Raw genomic sequence first — 14,265 nt, forward strand, 5'->3', positions numbered from 1 at the left:
ACTAAGCTTCCGTCGAAGGATGATTTTTATAGCAAGTTGAACATGAGTGGTATCAGTGATGCTGACTATGCGCATGCCCAAAAGGTATAGAAAGACATGAAAGTTGAAAATATGGGTGTTTATCATGATATATATCTCAAGACTGATGTGCTGCTTCTGAGTGATGTGTTTGAGACCTTCAGGGAAACATGCTTGAGAAACTACGATCTAGACCCGGCTCACTTTTACACTGCTCCGGGATTAGCCTGGAGGGCGTGTTTGAAAAAGACCAAGGTTAGTCTAGATTTATTGTCGGATATGGAGATCGTCCTGTTCATTGAGAGGGGTATTAGGGGTGGATTGTGTCAGGCTGTCCACCGCTACGCCAAAGCCAACAATAAGTATATGGGGGACAAGTACAACATATCGGAGAGGAAGGAGAATTTCTGTCGTTGATTTAACGGGTATGATCCATGATTTGACGTAAAATGGTAAAGTGCAAACGGATTTTATGGACTCTTCTATCGTTGATGTAACGGGTATGATCCATGATTTTACATAAAATGGTAAAGTGCTAACGGATTTGCACCAACATTGGTATTTCCCTATCTCTGAGTGATTGTCCCAATGAAACGTTCTTACAGTCATGTTCAACATATTTCTTGATAATTGCATAAGTTTTAACATTTAACCCACAAGAGTAAAATTTTCGGCGTTTCATTATTGTACTCACGCAATGTGAACTTGTCAAAGTTTACTTGTCAACGGACAGACTTAGGACTTCGAATCTTAGGTTAATTGGTTAGAGCAAAAACCTTCCTGCTAATGTCAGCATAAGCCATTTTTGGTTTACTTGAACTTTTTTGGGACGGGGATTTTATATCTTAAAAAGTAGGCAGCATGGCCGAGCGGTCTAAGGCGCTGGTTTTAGGCACCAGTCACTTCAGTGACGCGAGTTCGAATCTCGCTCCTGTCAACTAATCATACATGTCTGAAAAGTACGTCGGACAAACGTTTTTATTTCCGCTTAACTATTTTGCCTAGAAAAATGTGCGAACGTTTAAAAAGGATGTGTCACAAGTTTCGCTTGCATGCAGGACAGGATCGCTAAAACTGCTTGACTGTGCAGGTAATTCCGCCCACAATCAGGCAAAACTCTCTAAATTGATGAAAAGTCACGGGACGAATACACTTGCAATGGAATGTGCAGAGCTGGTTGGGTATCAACGTATTATTTTGCGTCACTTACTTATTTGAATTTTTCATACATTTCGGTCATTTTTACATGTCATCAACTGCTCAAATACGCGTAAATACTATTTTCTCTGCACGCTCGTCCACATTATGTAATTGAAAAACCGGCAGGATGGCCGAGCGGTCTAAGGCGCTGGTTTAAGGCACCAGTCACTTCGGTGGCGCGAGTTCGAATCTCGCTCCTGTCATCTTATATCGCATGACCGGAAATGTCCTCGGACAGAGAATATTGATTACGCTTAAAAACTTCGTCCCCCGAAAGACGAAAATTTTAGAAAAAGTATAATTAACAAGTCTTTGTCGCATTGGCGAAAAATATCACTTGTACCACTTGAATTTGCGGAAAATTTCGTTTATTTTCCGAAACAGAGATCTAAAGCGCTTAAACGACAGAAGATTTTGATTTACAGCTTGTTAAGAGCGATTGTCCGAATGAAACGTTCTTACAGTCATGTTCAACATATTTCTTGATAGTTGCATAATTTTTAACATTTAACCCACAAGAGTATAATTTTACTTGTCAACGGACAGACTTAGGACTTCGGATCTTAGGTTAATTGGTTAAAGCAAAAACCTTCCTGCTAATGTCAGAATAACCCATTTTTGGTTTTCTTGAACTTTTTTGGGACGGGGATTTTATATCTTAAAAAGAAGGCAGGATGGCCGAGCGGTATAAGGCGCTGGTTTTAGGCACCAGTCACTTCGGTGTCGCGAGTTCGAATCTCGCTCCTGTCAACTAATCATACATGTCTGAAAAGTACGTCGGACAAACGTTTTTATTTCCGTTTAACTATTTTGCCTAGAAAAATCCGCGAACGTTTAAAAAGGATGTATCACAAGTTTCGCTTGCATGCAGGACGGGATCGCTAAAACTGCTTGACTGTGCAGGTATTTCCGCCCACAATCAGGCAAAACTCTCTAAAATGATAAAAAGTCACGGGACGAATACACTTGCAATGGAATGTGCAGAGCTGGTTGGGTATCAACGTATTATTTTGCGTCACTTACTTATTTGAGATTTTCATACATTTCTGTCATTTTTGCATGTCATCTAGTGCTTAAATACGCGTAAATACTATTTTCTCTTCACGCTCGACGACATTATCTATTTGAAAAACCGGGCAGGATGGCCGAGCGGTCTAAGGCGCTGGTTTAAGGCACCAGTCACTTCGGTGGCGCGAGTTCGAATCTCGCTCCTGTCATCTTTTATCGCATGACCGGAAATGTCTTCGGACAGAGAATATTAATTACGCTTAAAAACTTCGTCCCCAGAAAGACGCAAATTTAAAAAAAGTATAATCAACAAGACTTTGTCGCATTGGGGAAAAGTGTCACTTGTACCACTTGATTTTGCGGAAAATTTCGTTTATTTTTCGAAACAGAGATCTAAAGCGTTTAAACGACAGGAGATTTGGATTTACAGCTTGTTAAGAGTGCTAGTCCGAATGAAACGTTCTTACAGTCATGTTCAACATTTTTCTTGATAATTGCATAATTTTTAACATTTTACTCACAAGAGTATAATTTTCGGCGTTTCATTATGGTACCCACGGAATGTGAACTTGTCAAAGTTTACTTGTCAAGGGACAGACTTAAGACTTCGGATCTTAGGTTAATTGGTTAGAGCAAAAACCTTCCTGCTAATGTCAGCATAAGCCATTTTTGGTTTACTTGAACTTTTTTTGGACGGGGACTTTATATCTTAAAAAGTAGGCAGGATGGCCGAGCGGTCTAAGGCGCTGGTTTTAGGCACCAGTCACTTTGGTGGCGCGAGTTCGAATCTCGCTCCTGTCAACTAATCATACATGTCTGAAAAGTACGTCGGACAAACATTTTTATTTCCGGTTAACTATTTTGCCTAGAAAAATCCGCGAACGTTTAAAAAGGATGTATCACAAGTTTCGCTTGCATGCAGGACGGGATCGCTAAAACTGCTTGACTGTGCAGATATTTCCGCCCACAATCAGGCAAAACTCTCTAAATAGATAAAAAGTCATGGAACGAATACACTTGCAATGGAATGTGCAGAGCTGGTTGGGTATCAACGTATTATTTTGCGTCACTTACTTATTTGAATTTTTCATACATTTCTGTCATTTTTGCATGTCATCTAGTGCTTAAATACGCGTAAATACTATTTTCTCTGCACTCTCGTCGACATTATGTATTTGAAAAACCGGGCAGGATGGCCGAGCGGTCTAAGGCGCTGGTTTAAGGCACCAGTCACTTCGGTGGCGCGAGTTCGAATCTCGCTCCTGTCATCTTATATCGCATGACCGGAAATGTCCTCGGACAGAGAATATTGTTTACGCTTAAAAACTTCGTCCCCAGAAAGACGCAAATTTAAAAAAAGTATAATCAACAAGTCTTTGTCGCATTGGGGAAAAGTGTCACTTGTACCACTTGATTTTGCGGAAAAATTTTTTTTTTTTTCGAAACAGAGATCTAAAGCGTTTAAACGACAGGAGATTTGGATTTACAGCTTGTTAAGAGCGATAGTCCGAATGAAACGGTCTTACAGTCATGTTCAACATTTTTCTTGATAATTGCATAATTTTTACCATTTTACTCACAAGAGTATAATTTTCAGCGTTTCATTATTGTACCCACGCAATGTGAACTTGTCAAAGCTTACTTGTCAAGGGACAGACTTAGGACTTCGGATCTTAGGTTAATTGGTTAGAGCAAAAACCTTCCTGCTAATGTCAGAATAAGCCATTTTTGGTTTAATTGAACTTTTTTGGGACGGGGATTTTATATCTTAAAAATAAGGCAGGATGGCCGAGCGGTCTAAGGTGCTGGTTTTAGGCAGCAGTCACTTTGGTGGCGCGAGTTCGAATCTCGCTCCTGTCAACTAATCATACATGTCTGAAAAGTACGTCGGACAAACATTTTTATTTTCGCTTAACTATTTTGCCTAGAAAAATCCGCGAACGTTTAAAAAGGATGTATCACAAGTTTTGCTTGCATGCAGGACGGGATCGCTAAAACTGCTTGACTGTGCAGGTATTTCCGCCCACAATCAGGCAAAACTCTCTAAATAGATAAAAAGTCACGGGACGAATACACTTGCAATGGATTGTGCAGAGCTGGGTGGGTATCAACGTATTATTTTGCGTCACTTACTTATTTGAATTTTTCATACATTTCTGTCATTTTTGCATGTCATCTAGTGCTTAAATACGCGTAAATACTATTCTCTCTGCACGCTCGTCGACATTATGTATTTGAAAAACCGGGCAGGATGGCCGAGCGGTCTAAGGCGCTGGTTTAAGGCACCAGTCACTTCGGTGGCGCGAGTTCGAATCTCGCTCCTGTCATCTTTTATCGCATGACCGGAAATGTCCTCGGACAGAGAATATTGATTACGCTTAAAAACTTCGTCCCCAGAAAGACGCAAATTTAAAAAAAGTATAATCAACAAGTCTTTGTCGCATTGGGGAAAAGTGTCACTTGTACCACTTGATTTTGCGGAAAATTTCGTTTATTTTTCAAAACAGAGATCTAAAGCGTTTAAACGACAGGAGATTTGGATTTACAGCTTGTTAAGAGCGATAGTCCGAATAAAACGTTCTTACAGTCATGTTCAACATTTTTCTTGATAATTGCTTAATTTTTAACATTTAACCCACAAGAGTATAATTTTCGGTGTTTCATTATTGTACCCACGCAATGTGAACTTGTCAAAGCTTACTTGTCAAGGGACAGACTTAGGACTTCGGATCTTAGGTTAATTGGTTAGAGCAAAAACCTACCTGCTAATGTCAGAATAAGCCATTTTTGGTTTAATTGAACTTTTTTGGGACGGGGACTTTATATCTTAAAAAGTAGGCAGGATGGCCGAGCGGTCTAAGGCGCTGGTTTTAGGCACCAGTCACTTTGGTGGCGCGAGTTCGAATCTCGCTCCTGTCAACTAATCATACATGTCTGAAAAGTACGTCGGACAAACATTTTTATTTCCGGTTAACTATTTTGCCTAGAAAAATCCGCGAACGTTTAAAAAGGATGTATCACAAGTTTCGCTTGCATGCAGGACGGGATCGCTAAAACTGCTTGACTGTGCAGATATTTCCGCCCACAATCAGGCAAAACTCTCTAAATAGATAAAAAGTCACGGGACGAATACACTTGCAATGGAATGTGCAGAGCTGGTTGGGTATCAACGTATTATTTTGCGTCACTTACTTATTTGAATTTTTCATACATTTCTGTCATTTTTGCATGTCATCTAGTGCTTAAATACGCGTAAATACAATTTTCTCTGCACTCTCGTCGACATTATGTATTTGAAAAACCGGGCAGGATGGCCGAGCGGTCTAAGGCGCTGGTGTAAGGCACCAGTCACTTCGATGGCGCGAGTTCGAATCTTGCTCCTGTCATCTTATATCGCATGACCGGAAATGTCCTCGGACAGAGAATATTGTTTACGCTTAAAAACTTCGTCCCCAGAAAGACGCAAATTTAAAAAAAGTATAATCAACAAGTCTTTGTCGCATTGGGGAAAAGTGTCACTTGTACCACTTGATTTTGCGGAAAATTTTTTTTTTTTTTCGAAACAGAGATCTAAAGCGTTTAAACGACAGGAGATTTGGATTTACAGCTTGTTAAGAGCGATAGTCCGAATGAAACGGTCTTACAGTCATGTTCAACATTTTTCTTGATAATTGCATAATTTTTACCATTTTACTCACAAGAGTATAATTTTCAGCGTTTCATTATTGTACCCACGCAATGTGAACTTGTCAAAGCTTACTTGTCAAGGGAAAGACTTAGGACTTCGGATCTTAGGTTAATTGGTTAGAGCAAAAACCTTCCTGCTAATGTCAGAATAAGCCATTTTTGGTTTAATTGAACTTTTTTGGGACGGGGATTTTATATCTTAAAAATAAGGCAGGATGGCCGAGCGGTCTAAGGCGCTGGTTTTAGGCAGCAGTCACTTTGGTGGCGCGAGTTCGAATCTCGCTCCTGTCAACTAATCATACATGTCTGAAAAGTACGTCGGACAAACATTTTTATTTTCGCTTAACTATTTTGCTTAGAAAAATCCGCGAACGTTTAAAAAGGATGTATCACAAGTTTTGCTTGCATGCAGGACGGGATCGCTAAAACTGCTTGACTGTGCAGGTATTTCCGCCCACAATCAGGCAAAACTCTCTAAATAGATAAAAAGTCACGGGACGAATACACTTGCAATGGATTGTGCAGAGCTGGGTGGGTATCAACGTATTATTTTGCGTCACTTACTTATTTGAATTTTTCATACATTTCTGTCATTTTTGCATGTCATCTAGTGCTTAAATACGCGTAAATACTATTCTCTCTGCACGCTCGTCGACATTATGTATTTGAAAAACCGGGCAGGATGGCCGAGCGGTCTAAGGCGCTGGTTTAAGGCACCAGTCACTTCGGTGGCGCGAGTTCGAATCTCGCTCCTGTCATCTTTTATCGCATGACCGGAAATGTCCTCGGACAGAGAATATTGATTACGCTTAAAAACTTCGTCCCCAGAAAGACGCAAATTTAAAAAAAGTATAATCAACAAGTCTTTGTCGCATTGGGGAAAAGTGTCACTTGTACCACTTGATTTTGCGGAAAATTTCGTTTATTTTTCAAAACAGAGATCTAAAGCGTTTAAACGACAGGAGATTTGGATTTACAGCTTGTTAAGAGCGATAGTCCGAATAAAACGTTCTTACAGTCATGTTCAACATTTTTCTTGATAATTGCTTAATTTTTAACATTTAACCCACAAGAGTATAATTTTCGGTGTTTCATTATTGTACCCACGCAATGTGAACTTGTCAAAGCTTACTTGTCAAGGGACAGACTTAGGACTTCGGATCTTAGGTTAATTGGTTAGAGCAAAAACCTACCTGCTAATGTCAGAATAAGCCATTTTTGGTTTAATTGAACTTTTTTGGGACGGGGATTTTATATCTTAAAAAGAAGGCAGGATGGCCGAGCGATCTAAGGCGCTGGTTTTAGGCAGCAGTCACTTTGGTGGCGCGAGTTCGAATCTCGCTCCTGTCAACTAATCATACATGTCTGAAAAGTACGTCGGACAAACATTTTTATTTTCGCTTAACTATTTTGCCTAGAAAAATCCGCGAACGTTTAAAAAGGATGTATCACAAGTTTTGCTTGCATGCAGGACGGGATCGCTAAAACTGCTTGACTGTGCAGGTATTTCCGCCCACAATCAGGCAAAACTCTCTAAATAGATAAAAAGTCACGGGACGAATACACTTGCAATGGATTGTGCAGAGCTGAGTGGGTATCAACGTATTATTTTGCGTCACTTACTTATTTGAATTTTTCATACATTTCTGTCATTTTTGCATGTCATCTAGTGCTTAAATACGCGTAAATACTATTCTCTCTGCACGCTCGTCGACATTATGTATTTGAAAAACCGGGCAGGATGGCCGAGCGGTCTAAGGCGCTGGTTTAAGGCACCAGTCACTTCGGTGGCGCGAGTTCGAATCTCGCTCCTGTCATCTTTTATCGCATGACCGGAAATGTCCTCGGACAGAGAATATTGATTACGCTTAAAAACTTCGTCCCCAGAAAGACGCAAATTTAAAAAAAGTATAATCAACAAGTCTTTGTCGCATTGGGGAAAAGTGTCACTTGTACCACTTGATTTTGCGGAAAATTTCGTTTATTTTTCAAAACAGAGATCTAAAGCGTTTAAACGACAGGAGATTTGGATTTACAGCTTGTTAAGAGCGATAGTCCGAATAAAACGTTCTTACAGTCATGTTCAACATTTTTCTTGATAATTGCTTAATTTTTAACATTTAACCCACAAGAGTATAATTTTCGGTGTTTCATTATTGTACCCACGCAATGTGAACTTGTCAAAGCTTACTTGTCAAGGGACAGACTTAGGACTTCGGATCTTAGGTTAATTGGTTAGAGCAAAAACCTACCTGCTAATGTCAGAATAAGCCATTTTTGGTTTAATTGAACTTTTTTGGGACGGGGATTTTATATCTTAAAAAGAAGGCAGGATGGCCGAGCGGTATAAGGCACTGGTTTTAGGCACCAGTCACTTCGGTGTCGCGAGTTCGAATCTCGCTCCTGTCAACTAATCATACATGTCTGAAAAGTACGTCGGACAAACGTTTTTATTTCCGCTTAACTATTTTGCCTAGAAAAATCCGCGAACGTTTAAAAAGGATGTATCACAAGTTTCGCTTGCATGCAGGACGGGATCGCTAAAACTGCTTGACTGTGCAGGTATTTCCGCCCACAATCAGGCAAAACTCTCTAAAATGATAAAAAGTCACGGGACGAATACACTTGCAATGGAATGTGCAGAGCTGGTTGGGTATCAACGTATTATTTTGCGTCACTTACTTATTTGAATTTTTCATACATTTCTGTCATTTTTGCATGTCATCTAGTGCTTAAATACGCGTAAATACTATTTTCTCTGCACGCTCGTCGACATTATGTATTTGAAAAACCGGGCAGGATGGCCGAGCGGTCTAAGCGCTGGTTTAAGGCACCAGTCACTTCGGTGGCGCGAGTTCGAATCTCGCTCCTGTCATCTTATATCGCATGACCGGAAATGTCCTCGGACAGAGAATATTGTTTACGCTTAAAAACTTCGTCCCCAGAAAGACGCAAATTTTAGAAAAAGTAAAATTAACAAGTCTTTGTCGCATTTGGGAAAAATATCACTTGTACCACTTGATTTGGGGGCAAATTTTGTTTATTTTTCGAAACAGAGATCTAAAGCGTTTAAACGACAGGAGATTTGGATTTACAGCTTGTTAAGAGCGATAGTCCGAATGAAACGGTCTTACAGTCATGTTCAACATTTTTCTTGATAATTGCATAATTTTTACCATTTTACTCACAAGAGTATAATTTTCAGCGTTTCATTATTGTACCCACGCAATGTGAACTTGTCAAAGCTTACTTGTCAAGGGACAGACTTAGGACTTCGGATCTTAGGTTAATTGGTTAGAGCAAAAACCTTCCTGCTAATGTCAGAATAAGCCATTTTTGGTTTAATTGAACTTTTTTGGGACGGGGATTTTATATCTTAAAAATAAGGCAGGATGGCCGAGCGGTCTAAGGCGCTGGTTTTAGGCACCAGTCACTTCGGTGGCGCGAGTTCGAATCTCGCTCCTGTCAACTAATCATACATGTCTGAAAAGTACGTCGGACAAACGTTTTTATTTCCGCTTAACTATTTTGCCTAGAAAAATCAGCGAACGTTTAAAAAGGATGTATCACAAGTTTCGCTTGCATGCAGGACGGGATCGCTAAAACTGCTTGACTGTGCAGGTATTTCCGCCCACAATCAGGCAAAACTCTCTAAATAGATAAAAAGGCACGGGACGAATACACTTGCAATGGAATGTGCAGAGCAGGTTGGGTATCAACGTATTATTTTGCGTCACTTACTTATTTGAATTTTTCGTCCATTTCTGTCATTTTTGCATGTCATCTAGTGCTTAAATACGCGTAAATACTATTCTCTCTGCACGCTCGTCGACATTATGTATTTGAAAAACCGGGCAGGATGGCCGAGCGGTCTAAGGCGCTGGTTTAAGGCACCAGTCACTTCGGTGGCGCGAGTTCGAATCTCGCTCCTGTCATCTTATATCGCAAGTCCGGAAATGTCCTCGGACAGAGAATATTGAATACGCTTAAAAACTTCGTCCCCAGAAAGACGCAAATTTAAAAAAAGTATAATCAACAAGTCTTTGTCGCATTGGGGAAAAGTGTCACTTGTACCACTTGATTTTACGGAAAATTTCGTTTATTTTTTAAAACAGAGATCTAAAGCGTTTAAACGACAGGAGATTTGGATTTACAGCTTGTTAAGAGCGATAGTCCGAATAAAACGTTCTTACAGTCATGTTCAACATTTTTCTTGATAATTGCTTAATTTTTAACATTTAACCCACAAGAGTATAATTTTCGGTGTTTCATTATTGTACCCACGCAATGTGAACTTGTCAAAGCTTACTTGTCAAGGGACAGACTTAGGACTTCGGATCTTAGGTTAATTGGTTAGAGCAAAAACCTACCTGCTAATGTCAGAATAAGCCATTTTTGGTTTAATTGAACTTTTTTGGGACGGGGATTTTATATCTTAAAAAGAAGGCAGGATGGCCGAGCGGTATAAGGCACTGGTTTTAGGCACCAGTCACTTCGGTGTGGCGAGTTCGAATCTCGCTCCTGTCAACTAATCATACATGTCTGAAAAGTACGTCGGACAAACGTTTTTATTTCCGCTTAACTATTTTGCCTAGAAAAATCCGCGAACGTTTAAAAAGGATGTATCACAAGTTTCGCTTGCATGCAGGACGGGATCGCTAAAACTGCTTGATTGTGCAGGTATTTCCGCCCACAATCAGGCAAAACTCTCTAAAATGACAAAAAGTCACGGGACGAATACACTTGCAATGGAATGTGCAGAGCTGGTTGGGTATCAACGTATTATTTTGCGTCACTTACTTATTTGAATTTTTCATACATTTCTGTCATTTTCGCATGTCATCTAGTGCTTAAATACGCGTAAATACAATTTTCTCTGCACGCTCGTCGACATTATGTATTTGAAAAACCGGGCAGGATGGCCGAGCGGTCTAAGCGCTGGTTTAAGGCACCAGTCACTTCGGTGGCGCGAGTTCGAATCTCGCTCCTGTCATCTTTTATCGCATGACCGGAAATGTCCTCGGACAGAGAATATTGTTTACGCTTAAATACTTCGTCCCCAGAAAGACGCAAATTTTAGAAAAAGTAAAATTAACAAGTCTTTGTCGCATTTGGGAAAAATATCACTTGTACCACTTGATTTGGCGGCAAATTTTGTTTATTTTTCGAAACAGAGATCTAAAGCGTTTAAACGACAGGAGATTTGGATTTACAGCTTTTTAAGAGCGATAGTCCGAATGAAACGGTCTTACAGTCATGTTCAACATTTTTCTTGATAATTGCATAATTTTTACCATTTTACTCACAAGAGTATAATTTTCAGCGTTTCATTATTGTACCCACGCAATGTGAACTTGTCAAAGTTTACTTGTAAAGGGACAGACTTAGGACTTCGGATCTTAGGTTAATTGGTTAGAGCAAAAACCTTCCTGCTAATGTCAGAATAAGCCATTTTTGGTTTACTTGAACTTTTTTGGGACGGGGATTTTTTATCTTAAAAAGAAGGAAGGATGGCCGAGCGGTATAAGACGCTGGTTTTAGGCACCAATCACTTCGGTGTCGCGAGTTCGAATCTCGCTCCTGTCAACTAATCATACATGTCTGAAAAGTACGTCGGACAAACGTTTTTATTTCCGCTTAACTATTTTGCCTAGAAAAATCCGCGAACGTTTAAAAAGGATGTATTACAAGGTTCGCTTGCATGCAGGACGGGATCGCTAAAACTGCTTGATTGTGCAGGTATTTCCGCCCACAATCAGGCAAAACTCTCTAAAATGATAAAAAGTCACGGGGCGAATACACTTGCAATGGAATGTGCAGAGCTGGTTGGGTATCAACGTATTATTTTGCGTCACTTACTTATTTGAATTTTTCATACATTTCTGTCATTTTTGCATGTCATCTAGTGCTTAAATACGCGTAAATACAATTTTCTCTGCACGCTCGTCGACATTATGTATTTGAAAACCGGGCAGGATGGCCGAGCGGTCTAAGCGCTGGTTTAAGGCACCAGTCACTTCGGTGGCGCGAGTTCGAATCTCGCTCCTGTCATCTTTTATCGCATGACCGGAAATGTCCTCGGACAGAGAATATTGTTTACGCTTAAATACTTCGTCCCCAGAAAGACGCAAATTTTAGAAAAAGTAAAATTAACAAGTCTTTGTCGCATTTGGGAAAAATATCACTTGTACCACTTGATTTGGCGGCAAATTTTGTTTATTTTTCGAAACAGAGATCTAAAGCGTTTAAACGACAGGAGATTTGGATTTACAGCTTGTTAAGAGCGATAGTCCGAATGAAACGGTCTTACAGTCATGTTCAACATTTTTCTTGATAATTGCATAATTTTTACCATTTTACTCACAAGAGTATAATTTTCAGCGTTTCATTATTGTACCCACGCAATGTGAACTTGTCAAAGTTTACTTGTAAAGGGACAGACTTAGGACTTCGGATCTTAGGTTAATTGGTTAGAGCAAAAACCTTCCTGCTAATGTCAGAATAAGCCATTTTTGGTTTACTTGAACTTTTTTGGGACGGGGATTTTATATCTTAAAAAGAAGGAAGGATGGCCGAGCGGTATAAGGCGCTGGTTTTAGGCACCAGTCACTTCGGTGTCGCGAGTTCGAATCTCGCTCCTGTCAACTAATCATACATGTCTGAAAAGTACGTCGGACAAACGTTTTTATTTCCGCTTAACTATTTTGCCTAGAAAAATCCGCGAACGTTTAAAAAGGATGTATTACAAGGTTCGCTTGCATGCAGGACGGGATCGCTAAAACTGCTTGACTGTGCAGGTATTTCCGCCCACAATCAGGCAAAACTCTCTAAATAGATAAAAAGTCACGGGACGAATACACTTGCAATGGAATGTGCAGAGCTGGTTGGGTATCAACGTATTATTTTGCGTCACTTACTTATTTGAATTTTTCATACATTTCTGTCATTTTTGCATGTCATCTAGTGCTTAAATACGCGTAAATACTATTTTCTCTGCACGCTCGTCGACATTATGTATTTGAAAAACCGGGCAGGATGGCCGAGCGGTCTAAGGCGCTGGTTTCAGGCACCAGTCACTTCGGTGGCGCGAGTTCGAATCTCGCTCCTGTCATCTTTTATCGCATGACCGGAAATGTCCTCGGACAGAGAATATTGATTACGCTTAAAAACGTCGTCCCCAGAAAGACGCAAATTTAAAAAAAAGTATAATCAACAAGTCTTTGTCGCATTGGGGAAAAGTGTCACTTGTACCACTTGATTTTGCGGAAAATTTCGTTTATTTTTTAAAACAGAGATCTAAAGCGCTTAAACGACAGGAGATTTGGATTTACAGCTTGTTAAGAGCGATATTCTGAATGAAACGTTCTTACAGTCATGTTCAACATTTTTCTTGATAATTGCTTAATTTTTAACATTTAACCCACAAGAGTATAATTTTCGGCGTTTCATTATTGTACCCACGCAATGTGAACTTGTCAAAGCTTACTTGTCAAGGGACAGACTTAGGACTTCGGATCTTAGGTTAATTGGTTAGAGCAAAAACCTTCCTGCTAATGTCAGAATAAGCCATTTTTGGTTTAATTGAACTTTTTTGGGACGGGGATTTTATATCTTAAAAAGAAGGCAGGATGGCCGAGCGGTCTAAGGCGCTGGTTTTAGGCACCAGTCACTTCGGTGGCGCGAGTTCGAATCTCGCTCCTGTCAACTAATCATACATGTCTGGAAAGTACGTCGGACAAACGTTTCTATTTCCGCTTAACTATTTTGCCTAGAAAAATCCGCGAACGTTTAAAAAGGATGTATCACAAGTTTCGCTTGCATGCAGGACGGGATCGCTAAAACTGCTTGACTGTGCAGGTATTTCCGCCCACAATCAGGCAAAACTCTCTAAATAGATAAAAAGTCACGGGACGAATAAACTTGCAATGGAATGTGCAGAGCTAGTTGGGTATCAACGTATTATTTTGCGTCACTTACTTATTTGAACTTTTCATACATTTCGGTCATGTTTACATGTCATCTAGTGCCTAAATACGCGTAAATACTATTTTCTCTGCACGCTCCTCGACATTATGTATTTGAATAACCGGGCAGGATGGCCGAGCGGTCTAAGCGCTGGTTTAAGGCACCAGTCACTTCGGTGGCGCGAGTTCGAATCTCGCTCCTGTCATCTTATATCGCATGACCGGAAATGTCCTCGGACAGAGAATATTGATTACGCTTAAAAACTTCGTCCCCAGAACGACGCAAATTTAAAAAAAGTATAATCAACAAGTCTTTGTCGCATTGGGGAAAAGTGTCACTTGTACCACTTGATTTTGCGGAAAATTTTGTTTATTTTACGAAACAGAG

At 40.1% G+C, this 14,265-nt stretch overlaps 23 non-coding genes across 23 annotated transcripts; all 23 read left to right on the forward strand.

Annotated features, from left to right (window-relative positions):
* The first annotated feature begins 873 nt into the window (after window positions 1-873).
* Trnal-uag (transfer RNA leucine (anticodon UAG)) lies at window positions 874-955 on the forward strand. The gene has a single exon. It is a non-coding gene; the product is annotated as a tRNA-Leu (tRNA).
* A 384-nt stretch (window positions 956-1,339) lies between these two features.
* On the forward strand, window positions 1,340-1,421 carry Trnal-aag (transfer RNA leucine (anticodon AAG)). Its single transcript has one exon. It is a non-coding gene; the product is annotated as a tRNA-Leu (tRNA).
* A 465-nt stretch (window positions 1,422-1,886) lies between these two features.
* Trnal-uag (transfer RNA leucine (anticodon UAG)) lies at window positions 1,887-1,968 on the forward strand. The gene has a single exon. It is a non-coding gene; the product is annotated as a tRNA-Leu (tRNA).
* A 385-nt stretch (window positions 1,969-2,353) lies between these two features.
* Window positions 2,354-2,435, forward strand: Trnal-aag (transfer RNA leucine (anticodon AAG)). Its single transcript has one exon. It is a non-coding gene; the product is annotated as a tRNA-Leu (tRNA).
* A 510-nt stretch (window positions 2,436-2,945) lies between these two features.
* Window positions 2,946-3,027, forward strand: Trnal-uag (transfer RNA leucine (anticodon UAG)). The gene has a single exon. It is a non-coding gene; the product is annotated as a tRNA-Leu (tRNA).
* A 385-nt stretch (window positions 3,028-3,412) lies between these two features.
* Window positions 3,413-3,494, forward strand: Trnal-aag (transfer RNA leucine (anticodon AAG)). Its single transcript has one exon. It is a non-coding gene; the product is annotated as a tRNA-Leu (tRNA).
* Window positions 3,495-4,004: 510 nt separating this feature from the next.
* Window positions 4,005-4,086, forward strand: Trnal-uag (transfer RNA leucine (anticodon UAG)). The gene has a single exon. It is a non-coding gene; the product is annotated as a tRNA-Leu (tRNA).
* A 385-nt stretch (window positions 4,087-4,471) lies between these two features.
* Trnal-aag (transfer RNA leucine (anticodon AAG)) lies at window positions 4,472-4,553 on the forward strand. The gene has a single exon. It is a non-coding gene; the product is annotated as a tRNA-Leu (tRNA).
* Window positions 4,554-5,063: 510 nt separating this feature from the next.
* Trnal-uag (transfer RNA leucine (anticodon UAG)) lies at window positions 5,064-5,145 on the forward strand. The gene has a single exon. It is a non-coding gene; the product is annotated as a tRNA-Leu (tRNA).
* Window positions 5,146-6,122: 977 nt separating this feature from the next.
* Window positions 6,123-6,204, forward strand: Trnal-uag (transfer RNA leucine (anticodon UAG)). The gene has a single exon. It is a non-coding gene; the product is annotated as a tRNA-Leu (tRNA).
* A 385-nt stretch (window positions 6,205-6,589) lies between these two features.
* On the forward strand, window positions 6,590-6,671 carry Trnal-aag (transfer RNA leucine (anticodon AAG)). Its single transcript has one exon. It is a non-coding gene; the product is annotated as a tRNA-Leu (tRNA).
* A 977-nt stretch (window positions 6,672-7,648) lies between these two features.
* Window positions 7,649-7,730, forward strand: Trnal-aag (transfer RNA leucine (anticodon AAG)). Its single transcript has one exon. It is a non-coding gene; the product is annotated as a tRNA-Leu (tRNA).
* A 510-nt stretch (window positions 7,731-8,240) lies between these two features.
* Trnal-uag (transfer RNA leucine (anticodon UAG)) lies at window positions 8,241-8,322 on the forward strand. Its single transcript has one exon. It is a non-coding gene; the product is annotated as a tRNA-Leu (tRNA).
* Window positions 8,323-8,707: 385 nt separating this feature from the next.
* Trnal-aag (transfer RNA leucine (anticodon AAG)) lies at window positions 8,708-8,788 on the forward strand. Its single transcript has one exon. It is a non-coding gene; the product is annotated as a tRNA-Leu (tRNA).
* A 511-nt stretch (window positions 8,789-9,299) lies between these two features.
* Window positions 9,300-9,381, forward strand: Trnal-uag (transfer RNA leucine (anticodon UAG)). Its single transcript has one exon. It is a non-coding gene; the product is annotated as a tRNA-Leu (tRNA).
* Window positions 9,382-9,766: 385 nt separating this feature from the next.
* Window positions 9,767-9,848, forward strand: Trnal-aag (transfer RNA leucine (anticodon AAG)). Its single transcript has one exon. It is a non-coding gene; the product is annotated as a tRNA-Leu (tRNA).
* Window positions 9,849-10,358: 510 nt separating this feature from the next.
* Window positions 10,359-10,440, forward strand: Trnal-uag (transfer RNA leucine (anticodon UAG)). The gene has a single exon. It is a non-coding gene; the product is annotated as a tRNA-Leu (tRNA).
* Window positions 10,441-10,825: 385 nt separating this feature from the next.
* Trnal-aag (transfer RNA leucine (anticodon AAG)) lies at window positions 10,826-10,906 on the forward strand. The gene has a single exon. It is a non-coding gene; the product is annotated as a tRNA-Leu (tRNA).
* A 977-nt stretch (window positions 10,907-11,883) lies between these two features.
* On the forward strand, window positions 11,884-11,964 carry Trnal-aag (transfer RNA leucine (anticodon AAG)). Its single transcript has one exon. It is a non-coding gene; the product is annotated as a tRNA-Leu (tRNA).
* A 511-nt stretch (window positions 11,965-12,475) lies between these two features.
* Window positions 12,476-12,557, forward strand: Trnal-uag (transfer RNA leucine (anticodon UAG)). The gene has a single exon. It is a non-coding gene; the product is annotated as a tRNA-Leu (tRNA).
* A 385-nt stretch (window positions 12,558-12,942) lies between these two features.
* Trnal-cag (transfer RNA leucine (anticodon CAG)) lies at window positions 12,943-13,024 on the forward strand. Its single transcript has one exon. It is a non-coding gene; the product is annotated as a tRNA-Leu (tRNA).
* Window positions 13,025-13,535: 511 nt separating this feature from the next.
* On the forward strand, window positions 13,536-13,617 carry Trnal-uag (transfer RNA leucine (anticodon UAG)). The gene has a single exon. It is a non-coding gene; the product is annotated as a tRNA-Leu (tRNA).
* Window positions 13,618-14,002: 385 nt separating this feature from the next.
* On the forward strand, window positions 14,003-14,083 carry Trnal-aag (transfer RNA leucine (anticodon AAG)). Its single transcript has one exon. It is a non-coding gene; the product is annotated as a tRNA-Leu (tRNA).
* The last annotated feature ends 182 nt before the right edge of the window (window positions 14,084-14,265 follow it).

This window comes from Hydractinia symbiolongicarpus, chromosome 3, assembly GCF_029227915.1.
Source record: "Hydractinia symbiolongicarpus strain clone_291-10 chromosome 3, HSymV2.1, whole genome shotgun sequence".
Classification (NCBI taxonomy): Eukaryota; Metazoa; Cnidaria; class Hydrozoa; order Anthoathecata; family Hydractiniidae; genus Hydractinia; species Hydractinia symbiolongicarpus.